This window comes from Schistocerca piceifrons, chromosome 8 (assembly GCF_021461385.2).
Source record: "Schistocerca piceifrons isolate TAMUIC-IGC-003096 chromosome 8, iqSchPice1.1, whole genome shotgun sequence".
Taxonomy (NCBI): Eukaryota; Metazoa; Arthropoda; class Insecta; order Orthoptera; family Acrididae; genus Schistocerca; species Schistocerca piceifrons.
This window is the reverse complement of record NC_060145.1, coordinates 123410347-123426607: the sequence shown is the minus strand read 5'-3', so window position 1 is coordinate 123426607 and position 16261 is coordinate 123410347.

Genomic DNA, 16261 nt, shown 5'->3' with positions numbered 1-16261 from the left:
AACATTTCAAGATCACCGGTTAATGTACGCGCGAGACAAGCCATTGAACATGTGAAGCGCTGGTATATTAATAACCGGTTTAAGTTCCAGAATGTCCGCCCCCGGTAGCTGAGTGGTCAGCGCGACAGAATATCAATCTTCAGGGCCCCGATTCCATTCCCGGCTGGGTCGGAGATTTTCTCCGCTTAGGGACTGGGTGTTGTGTTGTCCCAATCATCATTTCATCCTCATCAACGCGCAGGTTGCCGAAGTGGCGTCAAATCGAAAGGCTTGCACCCAGGGATCGGTCTAGCCGACGGGAGGCCCTAGTCAAAAATGGCTCTGAGCACTATGGGACTTAACAGCGGAGGTCACCAGTCCCCTAGAACTTAAAATTACTTAAACCTATCTAACCTAAAGACATCACACACATCCATGCCCGATGCAGGATTCGAACCTGCGGTCGCGCGGTTCAAGGCTGAAGCGCCTAGAACCGCTCGGCCACTTCGGCCGGCAGGCCCTAGTCACACGACATCTACTCTACCTCCAGAATGTAGAATAAAAGCATGGAAACGTGTTGTACAGGTGCCGGATGTCAGTTTGTGGGGTGCAATTTCATTCCTGCTGCACTCGGTCGGTCAATACAGGGACGGTTAATGCTGCTCGTGGATGACGCTGGAGATGTCCGATAACGCCCCACACGTGCTCGACTGGAGACAGATCTGGTGATCGAGCAAGCCAAGGCAACATGTCGACACTCTGTAGAGTATGTTGGGCTTCAACAGCGATATGTGGGCGAGGGTTATCCTGTTGGAAAACACGCCCTTGAACGCTGTTCATGAATGGCAGCCCAACAGGTCTAATCATCAGATTTGTACAGACTTGCAGTTATGGTGCGTGGGATAACCTCGAGAGTGCTCCTGCTGTCATACGAAATCGCACCCGAGACCACAAGTCCTGCTGTAGAGCCGGCGTTGTGGCTGAACAGTTCTAGGTGCTTCAGTCTGGAACCACGCGACTACTACGGTCGCAGGTTCGAATCCTGCCTCGGGCATGGATGTGTATGATGTCCTTAGGTTAGTTAGGTTTAAGTAGTTCTAAGTTGTAGGGGACTGATGACCTCAGATGTTAAGTCCCATAGTGCTCCGAGCCATTTGTACCATTTGAACCTGCTGAAGGTCCAGAGTGTGTAGCAGGCAGACAGGTTGACTGCATGCCCTCAACGCGTCTCCCCCTAACCAAGACCTTCACCGGCACCGAGACAGAACCAGCTTCCACTAGAAAAAGCACCACATCTCCACCCTGCCCAATAATGGGCTCTCGCTTGACACCACTGAAGTCGCAAATGGCGGTGCTTTTGGTCAGTGGATCGCACGCTGCAGTGCACCTGGCTCGGGGCGGTCCTTGAAGTAACAGATTTTTAACAGTTCATTGTGTCACTGTTGTGCCAACTGCAGCTCAAATTGCTGCTGCCTATGCATTACCATGCACCAGTGCCATACGCCGAACACGATGCACATCTCTCTCGGCACGTGGCCCTCCGGAATCCGGTCTTCTTGCGACATTATATACCCGCGACCACCGCTGCCCGCAGCCATCAAAGGCGGCTACACTCCTGCCCAGTCTTTCGACAGCACCGCAGCAGGAGCATACAGCTGCTCTTACCCTATTACACGACCTCGTTCAGGCCGAATGAGATGCTGATAATGGCGTCTTTATCGCCTTACAGGCATTGTAGGCTAACATCAACTCACCACGTCCAGCCTCAAAGGTAAATAATGCTCACAATCGTTACAGCGTGTATTTAGAGCAAAACTAATTTGCATCCCTATATGGCGCTGTTAGGGGTGAATTTATGAAAGTCATAATCTTCCAGATGTACACTCATGCTCATTATTTAAGGATAATGCTGCTACATGGTGAAACAACGCTCTGGTGGGCGGTTTGCGGGTTTAAATCCCCTCGGGTAATGATCATGCGGTGCATTTGACCTGCCGTTATCACACGGCGGCGCTGGCAACAGTCCACATACGCAGAAGTCTGTTGGTGCATGACAGAGTACGGTGTAGCGAGTAAGTGTGCAGACGTTTTCAGACGTGCTAATGGTGACTGTGTCTTGAAAATGCCTCAAAGAACACATACTTATGACGTTGTGAGGGGTAGAATACTAGGGCGACTGGAGGCTGGTCAAACACAGCAGATCGTACGATGGGCCCTCCGTGTGCCACTAAGTGTGATCTCAAGATTATGGCCACGATTCCAGTAGCCAGGAAACGTGTCCAGGCGTTACAGTACGGGACGTCCACAGTGTACAACAGCACAAGAAGACCGATATCTCACTATCAGTGCCCGCAGACGGCCACGGGGTACTTCAGGTAGCCTTTCTCGGGACCTTACCGCAGCCACTGGTATAGTTGTCTCCAGACACACAGTCTACAGACGACTAAACAGACATGGTTTATTCGCCCAGATACCTGCAAGGTGCATTCCACGGACCCCTGGTCATACGAGAGCCCGTAAAGCCTGGTGTCAAGAACACAGTACATGGTCATTGGAACAGTGGTCCTAGGTTATGTTCACGGACGAGTCCAGGTACAGTCTGAACAGTGATTCTCGCCGGGTTTTCATTTGGCTTGTACCAGGAACCGGATACCAACCCCTTAATGTCCTTGAAAGGGACCTGTATGGAGGTTGTGGTTTGATGGTGTAGGATGGGATTATGATTGGTGCACCAATAGCCGGCCGAAGTGGCCGTGCGGTTAAAGGCGCTGCAGTCTGGAACCGCAAGACCGCTACGGTCGCAGGTTCGAATCCTGCCTCGGGCATGGATGTTTGTGATGTCCTTAGGTTAGTTAGGTTTAACTAGTTCTAAGTTCTAGGGGACTATTGACCTCAGCAGTTGAGTCCCATAGTGCTCAGAGCCATTTGAACCATTTTTTTGCACCAATACCCCTGCATGTCTTTGACAGGGGAACTGTAACAGGTCAGGTGTATCGGGACATCATTTTGCATTGCAGTGGGTCCCACCTTCCTCCTGATGGATGATACCGCACGGCCCCACCGAGCTGCCATCGTGGAGGAGTACCTTGAAACAGAAGACATCATGCGAATGGAGTGGTCTGCCTGTCCTCCAGACCTAAACCCCATCGAGCACGTCTGGGATGCTCTCAGTCGATGTATCGCTGCACGTCTTCAAACCTCTAGGACATTTCAAATGGTTCAAATGGCTCTGAGCACTATGGGACTTAACACCTGTCGTCATCAGTCCCCTAGAACTTAGAACTACTTAAACCTAACTAACCTAAGGACATCACACACATCCATGCCCGCGGCAGGATTTGAACCTGCGACCGTAGCGGTCACGCGATTCCAGACTGAAGCGCCTAGAACCGCACGGCCACACCGGCCAGCTATCTGTGTCGTGTGTGTTCCCTATGTGCCTATGCTATTAGCGCCAGTTTTTTGTAGTGCCACGTTGTGTGGCACTACATTATGCAATTATCCTTAGTTTATGAGCATCTGTATAGAAACACGTCTACCAGATTTCGTTTGTGTCGCACAACTCCTTCTTGGTATAGTGTTTTTTTTTCGTACGAGTTTTTCGATTTTTAGTGTTATTCCATTTGCATGCTTAACGAGGGAAAAGTGATTGTCTATATGCTTTTGCATGCGTCCAAATCTCTCTTATGTCATCCTGAAGACTACTGCGCGTGATATACGTTGTTGGCAGCACCATTTTCACACAGTCTTCTTCGAATAGAGGTTTTCTAAACTTACGGATCAAGGTTTGGAAAGGACTAGATCACTTTTCTTCCGGAGATTCCTATTTAAATTCCAGAGCATTTCCGTAACACTTTCGTACTGGCTACCTTTTACGATAAGAGCAGCGCATCTCTGGGTTTATCATCATGCCTGCTATACAAGTACTACAGTATTCCAGAATTGATTCCAGTAGCATTTTGCATGCGATTACTTTTGTAGATGCATTGTAGTTCATCGGAACCCCTCCAACAAATTCTACTCAGTTTTCCCTAATACCAGTTTGAAGTCAGCGTCCCATTTCACATATTTTTAGGTGTTGTTGTTGTTGTCGTTGCTGTTGTTGCTGTTTCCAGTCTGAAGCTGGTTTGAAACAGCTCTCCATGCTAGTCTGCTCTGTAAAACCCTCTTCATTTATACATTTTTACCGCAGCTTACACCTACTGGAACCTGCTTACCGTTATTCAATCCTGGGTCTTCATCTACGCTTCCGCCGCCTCTCTCCTACACTTCCTCCATTACCAAATTGACTCATTCCATGAAGCCTCATTATCTCTCCTCTCAACCAATCCCTTCATTTAGTCATGTGATGACAAATATTTCTTTTTTGTCCAATTCGATTCAGGACCTTCTCTAATCGATCTACCCATCAAATTTTCAACATTCTTCTGTAGTACCACATTACAAAACTTTCTACTCTCTTCTCGTCTGAAATGCTTATGGCCCACCTTTAAGCTCCGTACAAGCCTATGCTCTTTTCTAGAAAAGTCATTATTTTGGTGCCCAAACAGCAAAACTCATCTAGGTTGGGCAAGAAGACGTCGTAACCCTGTAACACCTGTTTAGTTTTAAATGTTTAAGTAGGTTGGTAGCTATTTTACTTCTTATCAGTTGGGATCAATTGTTTTAATTCACGTTTACATGTTTTCGGAGTCGCAGTCGAGTTTTAATTTGTAACCATTGCAGATGTGATAGGTACCCTACTGAGACGCGCTTAGTGACAAGTGTGTGGGTGCTGGAGCGACAATACGCGGGGCAGACAATGAGACAGATTATGGGAGCATTCCAGGAAAGATTTAATAAGGCTCCACGTGGAATGGCGGCACTTCTGAACTCAGAAGGACGTGCTTTTGCTTTTGGCAGTGTCAAAGACTCGCCGTGGAGTGGAAGGAAGAAAGCACGAGAAGAAACATGTGCCGGAGTCTCTGTTTCGATTGAACAATCTGCAATGAAGTGGACACGTAAACATGCTTGGAAACTCAGTATACGGAGGAAAAATTGTTCAAATGGCTCTGAGCACTATGGAACTTAACATCTGAGGTTATCAGTCCCCTAGAACTTAGAAGTACTTAAACCTAACTAACCTAAGGACATCACACACATCCATGCCCGAGGCAGGATTCGAACCTGCGACCGTAGCAGTCGCGCGGATCTGGACTGAAGCTTCTAGAACCGCTCGGCCACCGCAGCCGGCTAAACCGAGGACAGGAATGCGAGATCACATAAAAAAGACGTTAAGGTCGATCATTTTGACGACGTCCGTAAACTACTTATCGGATACAGACCGGAATGAGGGCGTTTTTGCATGCCGTGCTTTGTTAATTCAATTTCCAAATGCAGTGTACCGCGCAAAGTTTATGTTTTCAGATGAATGTGCCGTTTATGGCAGCTCATGTGCTAGAAATGTTGTCGTTTGGGCCAAAGAGAATCCTCATTACACACTCGAGTTATGAAGGAACCCGCCTCATGTACTGATGTGAAGCCGGCCGGAGTGGCCGAGTGGCTCTAGGCGCTTCAGTCTGGAACCGCGTGACCGCAACGGTCGCATTTTCGAATCCTCCCTCGGGCATGGATGTGTGTGATGTCCTTAGGTTAGTTAGATTTAAGTAGTTCTAACTTCTAGGGGACTGATGACCTCAGCAGTTAAGTCCCATAGTGCTCAGAGCCATTTGAACCACACTGATGTGGGCAACGATGACACCACAGCATCTGCTTGGGCCCAACTTTTTTGAAGGGGCTGTGAATGGAGCAAATTATTTACAAATGTTGCAAGCACGGTTAATGCTTCAACTTGAGGAAAGGGACTTCGCGGAACACATATGGTTGCAACATGACGGAGGGCCTCCCCACTACGCACCTGCAGTGAGCGAGTTCCTAAATAAACACTTTCCAGGGCGGTGGATAGGTCGTAGTTCATCAGCAGCAGCAGGTTCCTTGAAGTGTGAAGTTATTCACGTGAGTACTAAAAGGAATCAGCTAAATTTCAATTACGCGATAAGTCACACAAATCTGAAGGCTGTAAATGCAACTAAATACTTACGGATTACAATTACAAATAACCTAAATCGGAATGATCACATAGATAATGTTGTGGGTAGAGCAAACCAAAGACTGGGATTCATTGGCAGAACACTTTGAAGGTGCGACAGGTCCACTAAAGAGACTGCTTACACCACGCTTGTCCGCCCTATTCTTGAGTATTGCTGTGCGGTGTGGGATCCGCATCAGATGGGACTGACGGATGACATGGAAAAAGTACAAAGAAGGACAGCTCGTTTTGTATTATCGCGAAATAGGAGAGATAGTGTCACAGACGTGATATGTGAATTGGAGTGGCAATCACGTAGATGTAGATGCAGATGAAGTGGCCACCAAGAAGTGCTGAGCGCACCACACCTGACAACTCATTGGAAACTGGAAATTTGTGTAAGATCCTATGGGACCAAACTGCTGAGGTCATTGGTCCCTAACCTTACACACTACTTAATCTAACTTAAATTAACTTACGCTAAGGACAACACACACACCCATGCCCGAGGGAGGACTCGAACCTCCGACTGGGGTAGCCGCGCAAACAGTGACAAGGCGCCTTAGAACACGCGGCTAGAACTCATTAAGGTGCATATATCTGCACGTCGTCATGCTACAAACGAAGAACTGCACAATGCTGTTGATGATACATTTCGCACTACAACACCGGACATGCTCAAAAAATACGTCAAGAAGAACAAGGGGGGCGCATAGAGATGTGTTCTCAGCATGATGGCAGACACATCGATATCTTAGACATTTAATACGTAAATAAGTTCTTGTGTTAAAAAAGAATAAAATCAATTAGCATTCGATAATAGGTGCTACGGGGACTTCTCGCCTACCCTGTACTAGTTCTAATTGCTGTGTCGTCCGAGCAAGACACGGCCAGGGTAAAAGCACCACAGGTGCAAAGATGCGAGTTCGACCAGCGCCACGGCCGGCGCTGAGGATAAAAATATCGACTTCGCCTCGGCCAATTGCCGGCCGAGTACAATTCACCAATCACCGGACGATAACGGACAGAACCCTAATCGGTAGATAGGAGAGCGGCTCTCACCCACTTGGACACAGATCATCGTGCAGAGATGACAGACAGGGAACCCATAGAAGTGAACAGACGTTTGCTGTATATTGCATTTGCTATGTACTGTAATGTTTACCAATTGTTATTTGCACTTAACCCTAAGCTCCTCGGAGTATGGGACCTCATCATCACCAGCCATCGAGGGCCATTTTTGTGTTATATTACATGCAATGTTGCAGACTTCGTTATTCGACAAGTCACAAAGGTAACTCATTTGTGTGAGTTTGTTACTAATTTGCTGAAGTGTTGTAGAACTTTCGTTCTCCTACGCTGTTACCCCGCCCTGGGGCATTGCCGTGTAACAGTCGCGGGGAGAAACTGTCTTACGGGTGTACTGCACCCTGCCTCGGGCATGGATGTGTGTGATGTCCTTACGTTAGTTAGGTTTAAGTAGTTCTAAGTTCTAGGGGACTGACGACCTCAGATGTTAAGTCCCATAGTGCTCAGAGCCTTTTTTTTTTTTTTTTTTTTTTGTACTGCACCAGAAGCCGTTTCACGAACTCACAAACTCAACCTACCGTCACAACAGTGACAACTCAGCCTCCACAGCAGTGGCGACGAGGCCTTTACAAAACTAACGGCGAGGGTTTACAAAACTAATGTCTCATTTTATGATCTAATTCACTCATAATTCCCTGATATTATCCACCTACATTCCATTATCCGTGCCTTATTTTTGCCGATATTTATCTCCTTCCGTCTTTTTAAGATACTATCCATTCCGTTCACCAGCTCTTCCAAATCGTTTGCCGCCTCTAACAGAATTACATTGTCATTGGTAAACGGCGAAGTTACAATATCATACCTAAGTACTTATGCTGTGTGACGTGCTCGAAAAGTTCACTGCTAAACTTGTAAGCGGGTGCTATGGGCTTCTTCCTCTTCGTTATTTGCGTCATCTTACACTTAAATAGAGATGCCATTAATTATCTCTAAGTCTTTCTGCATTTCCTTGAAGTCGCCCAACAACGATACTTTCCTGCAGACAGTAGCATCATAAGAGAACAATCTTACAGTGCTGTTGATGTTAGGTCCTATTAACGTTCCTTGGGCTATATCCGATGTTGTTTTCATTTCTGTAGAACACTTGTAAACAACCATTAAAGAAAACCAAAGAAAAATTTGGAGAACCATTGAAAGTTCAGTGAGAAGAAATAAAAACGTTGAGGTTTGCCGATGACACTATAATTCTGTCAGGGACAGCAAAGGACTTCGAAGAGCATGGACAGAACGGACAGCGTCTTCAAAAAAGGATATATGATGAGCGTGAACAAAAGTAAAACAAGGATTATGGAATGTAATGGAATTAAATCAGGCGATGCTGTGGGAATCAGACTAGGAAACAAGACACTTAAAGTAGTAGATGAGTTTTGCTATTTGGGCAGCAAAATAACTGATGATGCCGTATATAAAGAGGATATAAAATGTAGACTGGCAGTGGGAAGAAAAGCATTTCTGAAGAAGAGAAATTTCTTAATATCGAGTATAAATTTAAGAGTTAGGAAGTATTTTCTGGAAGCATTTGTACGGATTGTAGCCATGTATGGGAGTGAAACGTGAACGAGAAACAGTTTGAACAATAAGAGAATAGAAGTTCCTGAAATGTGGTGCTACAGAAGATTGCTAAAGATTGACTGGAAGATCACATAACTAATGAGAAGGTACTGAACAGAATCGAGGAGACACGAAATTTGTGGCACAACCTCACTTGAAAGAGGGATCGGTTGATAGGACACAGTTTGAGATATCACGGGATCACCAGTGTAGTGTTGGAGGGATGTTTGGGGGATGAAATCGTAGAGGGAGATCAAGAGGTGAATATAGTAAGCAGTTTCAGAAGGATATAAGTTGTAGTAGTTATTTCGAGATTAAGAGGCTTGCATTGAGTAGAGTAGCATGGAAGTCGCATCAAACCAGTCTTCGGACTGAAGATCACAATAACAGAATATTAGTCCTCCTGTATAACTTAACTGCCTCTATTAGTCAAATATCCATCGAGCTGGTCACTTATTTGCCAAGATACTCACTAGAATTCGGGTTCTCAGAATTTTGTGAGTAACGCTCACCGCCAGGCACAATCTCTTTCGAGTACCGTCTCCCCATGCAGTTCGTTGAGCATTACTGAGACGGCCTCGCGCCCTAGTACTTATCGGCTATTCGTCGAAGTGCGTGACCGTCGAACAGGTCGTGTAGTGCGTCTCGCGCCGACTGAGTCAGAGGCGACGATTCTGATACCGCCGCTAGTATCGCCGTCCCCTCACCATACTAACAAAGGAAGCACACGTCCAAGACCTCACCGAATTCACTCATCTTTCCCACGATTGCAGTAGAAACTTAGATGTAAACAATGCTATGTTACTCTACTGCTATGGGCACTGCACGCCAGGGCTTGGTGTTAGAAAGCGTCATATACAACCTAGACACCGCAGACACGCTAAAGACGCCACATGTGTGGACTACACCTTACGCGGGTGATACCACGTTTTTCACGAGCAATCGGAACCGTAATGTGCCTATCACGTCCCTCCAAAGTACCTTGAATTAAACAGAAATGTTGGCTAAGAATTGGGAGATAACGCTAAACGCCGATGAAACTCAAATTATAATGTTGTTGTTGTTGTGGTCTTCAGTCCTGAGACTGGTTTGATGCAGCTCTCCATGCTACTCTATCCTGTGCAAGCTTTTTCATCTCCCAGTACCTACTGCAACCTACTTATTATAATATTTATCAAAAAATTGGCCAGTTGCGGTTAGAACTCGCACCCTTAGGGTTCCGTACAAACTTAATTTTGTATATCGACATTTCACTCAGCCAGGGAATCGAGAATCTCTAAGATTTTTGCCTTTTGATGACATTAATATTGGCAAAATATCGGTTCCAGGAATTCCACGACTTCCCACAAAAATTGTGCGGTTGAAGTCGGATAATAAACAACAAAGAAATACTTTTCTGTGATATAATTACAAATTAACCATTTTCTGCATTTTCTGCCGCGCGGGATTAGCCGAACGGTCTCAGGCGCTGCAGTCGTGGACTGTGCGGCTGGTCCCGGCGGAGGTTCGAGTCGTCCCTCGGGCATGGGTGTGTGTGTTTGTCCTTAGGATAATTTAGGTTAAGTAGTGTGTAAGCTTAGGGACTGATGACTTTAGCAGCTAAGTCCCGTAAGATTTCACACACATTTTTTTGTTCCTTTTCTTGTAACGTGAGACATTACTTCTCGCCAAATTTCGTGATTCTAGGTCAGACGGAAGTATCCTCTAGGTTTTGATGAGTGACTTTGCTATTATCAACCTATGTGACAAATGGCCGTATCTTTCGGCTGCACTTTCTTAGAAGCTTCAGCTATTCAAGCACCAAGGGACAATACACCTTAGTATGTGACCTAAATTTCAACTTTATACATCTACCCGTTTCTCAGAATACGGCGCATTAACAGACGAATGGACAGACACGGTCGGCTAACAAATGACAAAAGAAATTTTCGTGTTGGTAGGTGTCCTGTATAATTTTGGTATCTGAATTTTTGGTATCAGAATCGACTGTGAACGAGCAGCGATATTGTAAGCTGTATCGCAGAAGTTGAGTGAGTATCTTTTAGCTGCGCGAGGGCGCAGTGGGGCAGACAATGTTTAGGTTTGGTACAGAGAGTAGTCGAAGTTGAGCTGCGTTAGAGTTAGGCAAGTGAGGAAGCAATAGCAATATTATGGTTCAAATTTAATGTCTCAGTTTACCATTTTGTTCAATCGACATGATTATGAAACTGATTTGCGAAGGAAGAATCTAATGGAATGTCAAGTAAATACAATAATGATGTTACGTTTCTCCTTCACTATTGCTGCGCCATCGAACTAACTTGGTTATTGTACTGAAAGTTGTTAGATTTGAGAGATAGGAAAGTTTGGATGTTGAGAATGTAATTAAATTTAAAATCTGCCTTGAGCACTTTTTCTCAATATACAAAAAAAAGTGTTGTCATTTTTACGCTTATTTCATTTTCTTACCAACAGTTCTCCTACATTTCTTTTAATGGATCATCCAATCAATATGTTCGATAAACTGTTCGATTTGCAAGTAACAGAGAACTCATTGCACCTCTCCAGTGTCTTTGTGTAGATACAGTAATCTGCAGGTTTAGCATAGCGACACGCAAGAGAGATCAGTAATGCAACACGTTATCCAGATTTGTGCAGGATAAAGGTAGGGAGAAAATATTATGATTGTTTTTATTTGTTCAGTCAGGGCCAAGTTATTCAGAAAGAGTTTTTGTGATTCAGTTTAAAGCCAATTACTCTAGGTTTCATGTCCAAGTTAATTGTTCATGCAGTTTATGCTGTTTAAAATTCTTGCAGCCAGATTGCTAATTTTTACAGTATGAAATACTTCCCTTTTCATTAAGATAATTACGGTGAGGTAGTGAAGCTACCAACACCGCCATTAAAAAAATTAAACAGGTCTCAGCAGACAGCCGATTAATGGCAATAAAAGGAATTTACAAACTTGGAGGAATTAAAAAAAAAAATTTAAACAAAGTGTCCTGGAATATCATTAGAACATAACAGATATGACGGACCCGAGTAAGGCGGCCACAAATCACCCACTCAGGGATGCTCAGGCTAGACAGAATACCGACCAATTTAAATACGCCCGTAAACACAATTGCCACTCTCGGGCTGGTCACTGCACCGACTTTTAGCCAGCGAAAACTTGTTATAAGATAGCTTAACTTGCTGACAGAATTAGAGCCAACCTAGTGCAAGGAAACATTACACCACACAGTCCTGAATGAGCGACCACATGTTCAACCAACAAGAAGCATGAATTTACTCATAACACACGACAGAACAGCGAAACAATTAAACTGCCAAAACAACACCTCCCATCGTACAGTAACGAGAGGAGAAGGAAAGATCACTGTCTTCAATTACACCGGTGCCGAGGACAGGAAACCCGGTCGCCGGAGGCCACAAGGCAGAAGAGACGCTGGTTACACAAAATTATTACTTAATGATTAAACCTTCCACGAACTTAACTTGCAATTATGCTCGAACAGGCAGTACACGACCTCCGATGGCAAGGATCCACACATCCGACCGCGCACGCGTCGCCAGCGTACCCAGCACGCCACGGTCACGCGACAACACGCTCTGTCACCGGAGTTCACGTCTTCTCTGCAACGTTGACGGGTAGTGACCGCTCCCTCATGTTAGGTGTCTGCTTTTAAACTCCAGTGTTGAAACGGAGGATTTAAAGAAGCTTGTTAACGTCCCACCAAGGCAAAATGAACAGCAACTATTCGTGGGGCGATTCTGTATACAACCAACACGCGGGGAGCTCTTCCGTCAACTCGACCCGCTCGTTACACACAACCGACCACGCCTACTTCGCGCTGGAGAGCCACACTGCCCCCCCGTGTCCACTACACTCTCTGCGCGCCACCCCCTACTTACGCGCCACCACATGAGGTTACAACCGGTCAAAGATCTCACTTCCTCCATAGCAGTTTCTCGGAAGCAAAAACGCAGATATCGATAGCAGAGGGAAAAGACAACCAAGCAGCCACTTAATGACAGACAACATATCAAACAAACATGTCAGGGGAAGAAAAGGAAAACCAATGCAATCTAAACACGAGGTGTAGCACGAGTCGATGCACGGCTCAACTTTAGTATGTGACTTAAATCTCACCTTGATAAGTCTACCTGTAAAATGACAATTTTTTTCGTCTTATCTAGTGACAAATTGACAATTTTCTGATTTCTTCTTTTTTGTTTTACGATGAGGCTTCGATTCTTAGCAAATTTCGTCATTAAAAGAAATGGTATCGGACTCTTCGGTTGACTTTAGCTCAAATGAAGCAGGCGATACCAAGAAACAAACATACAAGACAATTTGGTATCGAACACTTCAGTTTATATCACCTCAAATGAAGCGTGTGATTTGAGCGTACGCATTTCCGTTTAGCACTACTATCGCCCACTATTAGCGGGCGATGGCACTACATGCTTATCGAACTGGCTGCCAGCGATTCAGTTGTCGAGAACGGTTGCCGCAGCTTCGAAATGATTGAAACAGTCAATGACATCGATTTTCCCACCAAAAACTGCACTGGTATCGTTCGTATTGCAATTGCCAACACGAAAAAATGAAATAAAAAATTTACGTCCTTGAAATAAATCTTTGGCACTCTTCCACGTTTTCAACATCATAACAAAATTACTTTGTCGACGAAACAGTTTAGGGGTAACCATCCCCCAGCGTTCCCCCAGAAAAACAGCACTGCGTAAAAATCATGTGACAAAATGCTGTGCCGCCTGCATATGCACATATACAGGTGGCGGTAGTATTGCGTATACAAGGTACAAAAGGGCAGTGTGCATTGGTGAAGCTGTCACTTGTACTGAGGTGATTCATGTGAAAAGGTTTCTGACGTGATTACGGCCGCACGACGGCAATTAACAGACTCTGAACGCATATGGTAGCTGGACCTAGACGCACAGAATATTCCATTTCTTAAATCGTTAGGGAATTCAACATTTCAAGATCCACAGGTTAAGAGTGTACCGCGAACACGAAATTTCAGGCATTACCTCTCACCACGGACAACGCAGTGGCCGACAGCCTTCACTTAACGACCGAGAACAGCAACGTTTGGGTAGAGTTATAAGTGCTAACAGACAAGCAACAATGTGGAAATAAACGCAGAAATCAATGTGGGGATGTACGATGAGCATATCCGTTAGGACAGTGCGGTGAAATCTGGGGTTCATGGGCTATGGCAGCAGACGACCGACGCAAATGCCTTTGCTGACAGCACGACATCGCCTACAGCGTCTCTTCTGGTCTCGTGACCATATTAATTGAACCCTAGAAGACTGGAAAATGGTGGCCTGCTCTGATGAGTCCCGATTTTAGTTGGTAAGAGATGATGGTAGTCTTTGAGTGTGGCGCAGCCCTCAAGAAACCATGGACTCAAGTTATGGTTTAAATGGCTCTGAGCTCAACGGGAATTAACTTCTGAGGTCATCAGTCCCCTATAACTTAGAACTACTTAAACCTAACTAACCTAAGGACAACACACACATCCATGCCTGAGGCAGGATTCGAACCTGCGACCGTAGCGGTCGCGCGGTTCCAGACTGTAGCGCCCAGAACCGCTCGGCCACTTCAGGATCTCCGCCAGGCACTGGTGCAAGAATGGGAGGGTGTACCCCAGCAGCTGCTGGACCACCTGATCCAGAGTATGCCAACCCGTTGTGCAGCCTGTGTACGTGTGCATGGTGATCATATCCCATATTGATGTCGGGATACATGCGCAGGAGACAGTGGCGTTTTGTAGCACATGTGTTTCTGGACGGTTTTCTCAACTTATCACCAATACCGTGGACTTGCAGATCTGTGTCGTGTTCAAATGGCTCTGAGCACTATGGGACTGAACACCTCTGGTCATCAGTCCCCTAGAACTTAGAACTACTTAAACCTAACTAACCTAAGGACATCACACACATCCATGCCCGAGGCAGGATTCGAACCTGCGACCATAGCAGTCGCGCGGTTCCAGAATGTAGCGCCTATATCCGCTCGGCCACTCCGGCCGGCCGGACCCAAGTTATCAACTAGACAGTGTGGAAGCTGGTGGTGGCTGCATATGGTGTGGGCTGTGTCTACATGAAATGGACTGGGTCCTCTGCTCAAACTGAACCGATCATCGACTGGAAGTGTTTATGTTCGGCTACTTGGGACCATCTACATACATTCATGGACTTCAACTTCCCAAACAACGATGGAATTTATATGGATGACGCTGACCTAAGTCACCGGACCACAATCGTTCGCGATAAGTTTGAAAAACATTCTGGACAGTTGGAGCGAATAGTTTGGCCACCCAGATGCGGCATTGATGTGACGGCAAGAGGAAGCACCATTAATTCCGAAGCATAGGTGAACTCCTCAACCAGTCTCAAGAAGCGCTTCCAGCGACTTTCGTACTATAAGAACCCTGGTGATTGTTTGATTCAACGTGATAAGTCGGCCTCACAAAAGTCTGAAGATTTTGGAACAGATCATTAACAAGATTAGACAGTGATAATATTCTTATATTTTTGAGTCTCAGTCATATCGTTTAAATGATATTTCCACCATTTCACTGTACGTATTTCTGTATTTTATATTACTACCATGATTTCGGCCTAAACCATTATCAAGTGCAACACTGAAAAAAACTTTTGTGCATATGCATGGAAAGGACCAAAATTTAACATCATTATGCCGTTCCAATGTCAGATTAAAAATTGGAAATAATACTACTTACATGATAATAATTAGACGTAGACAAGCTGCATTCCCAATTCAGTTCACCCCTGCTTCTCCCGCCCCCCCGCCCTTTCCCATCACACACACCCTCCGTATTTATAAACATCCGATCACTGTATGAATTGTGCATTTAATATCTTACATTTTACGCATCGTATGCCTCCCACAACAATAACATATTAATGGCAAACTTTCATGATTGTGTTTATGCCTTGTCTATCTATGACACATAGACCCACTTTAAAATAACATGCGACAGATGTTAGTGCTCTGTCACGGTTATAATTGTTCTACACTGCACTGATGTATAGGTGTTTCTCGTTTAAACCAGTATATGATATAGGGTACTCTTTTCGAACCACCAATAAACCCATAACTTCCATACTACCTATTTTCAGCCCACGTTGATTGGGCGTGCAACGACTGTATTGATGTTAATTCAGTGACTCAGTTGTTCTGTTGTTGGAAAACATGTTTGCTATGAGTCTGCCTTACATTTTTGTCATTTCGCACGTATAGTCACACTGGGTCACCCAGTTCAATAGATATTGACGATGACTTGGCTTAAAAAATCTAATTAGACCCAACATGAAAGTAGTTTTATTTCGATAGTACATAATCCGACATTGGAATGGAATAAATGATGTTAAATTTTGGTCCTTCTCACTTTGTAGGCATATGTACAAAAAAATCCGTTTTCTTCTTGATAACGGCTCAAGGCCGAAGTCTTGACAGTAATATAAAATGAAGAAGTTTTTACAGTCAGATGGTGGAAATATCATTCAAACAGGGTTGGACAGTGTTACCGCATTCAG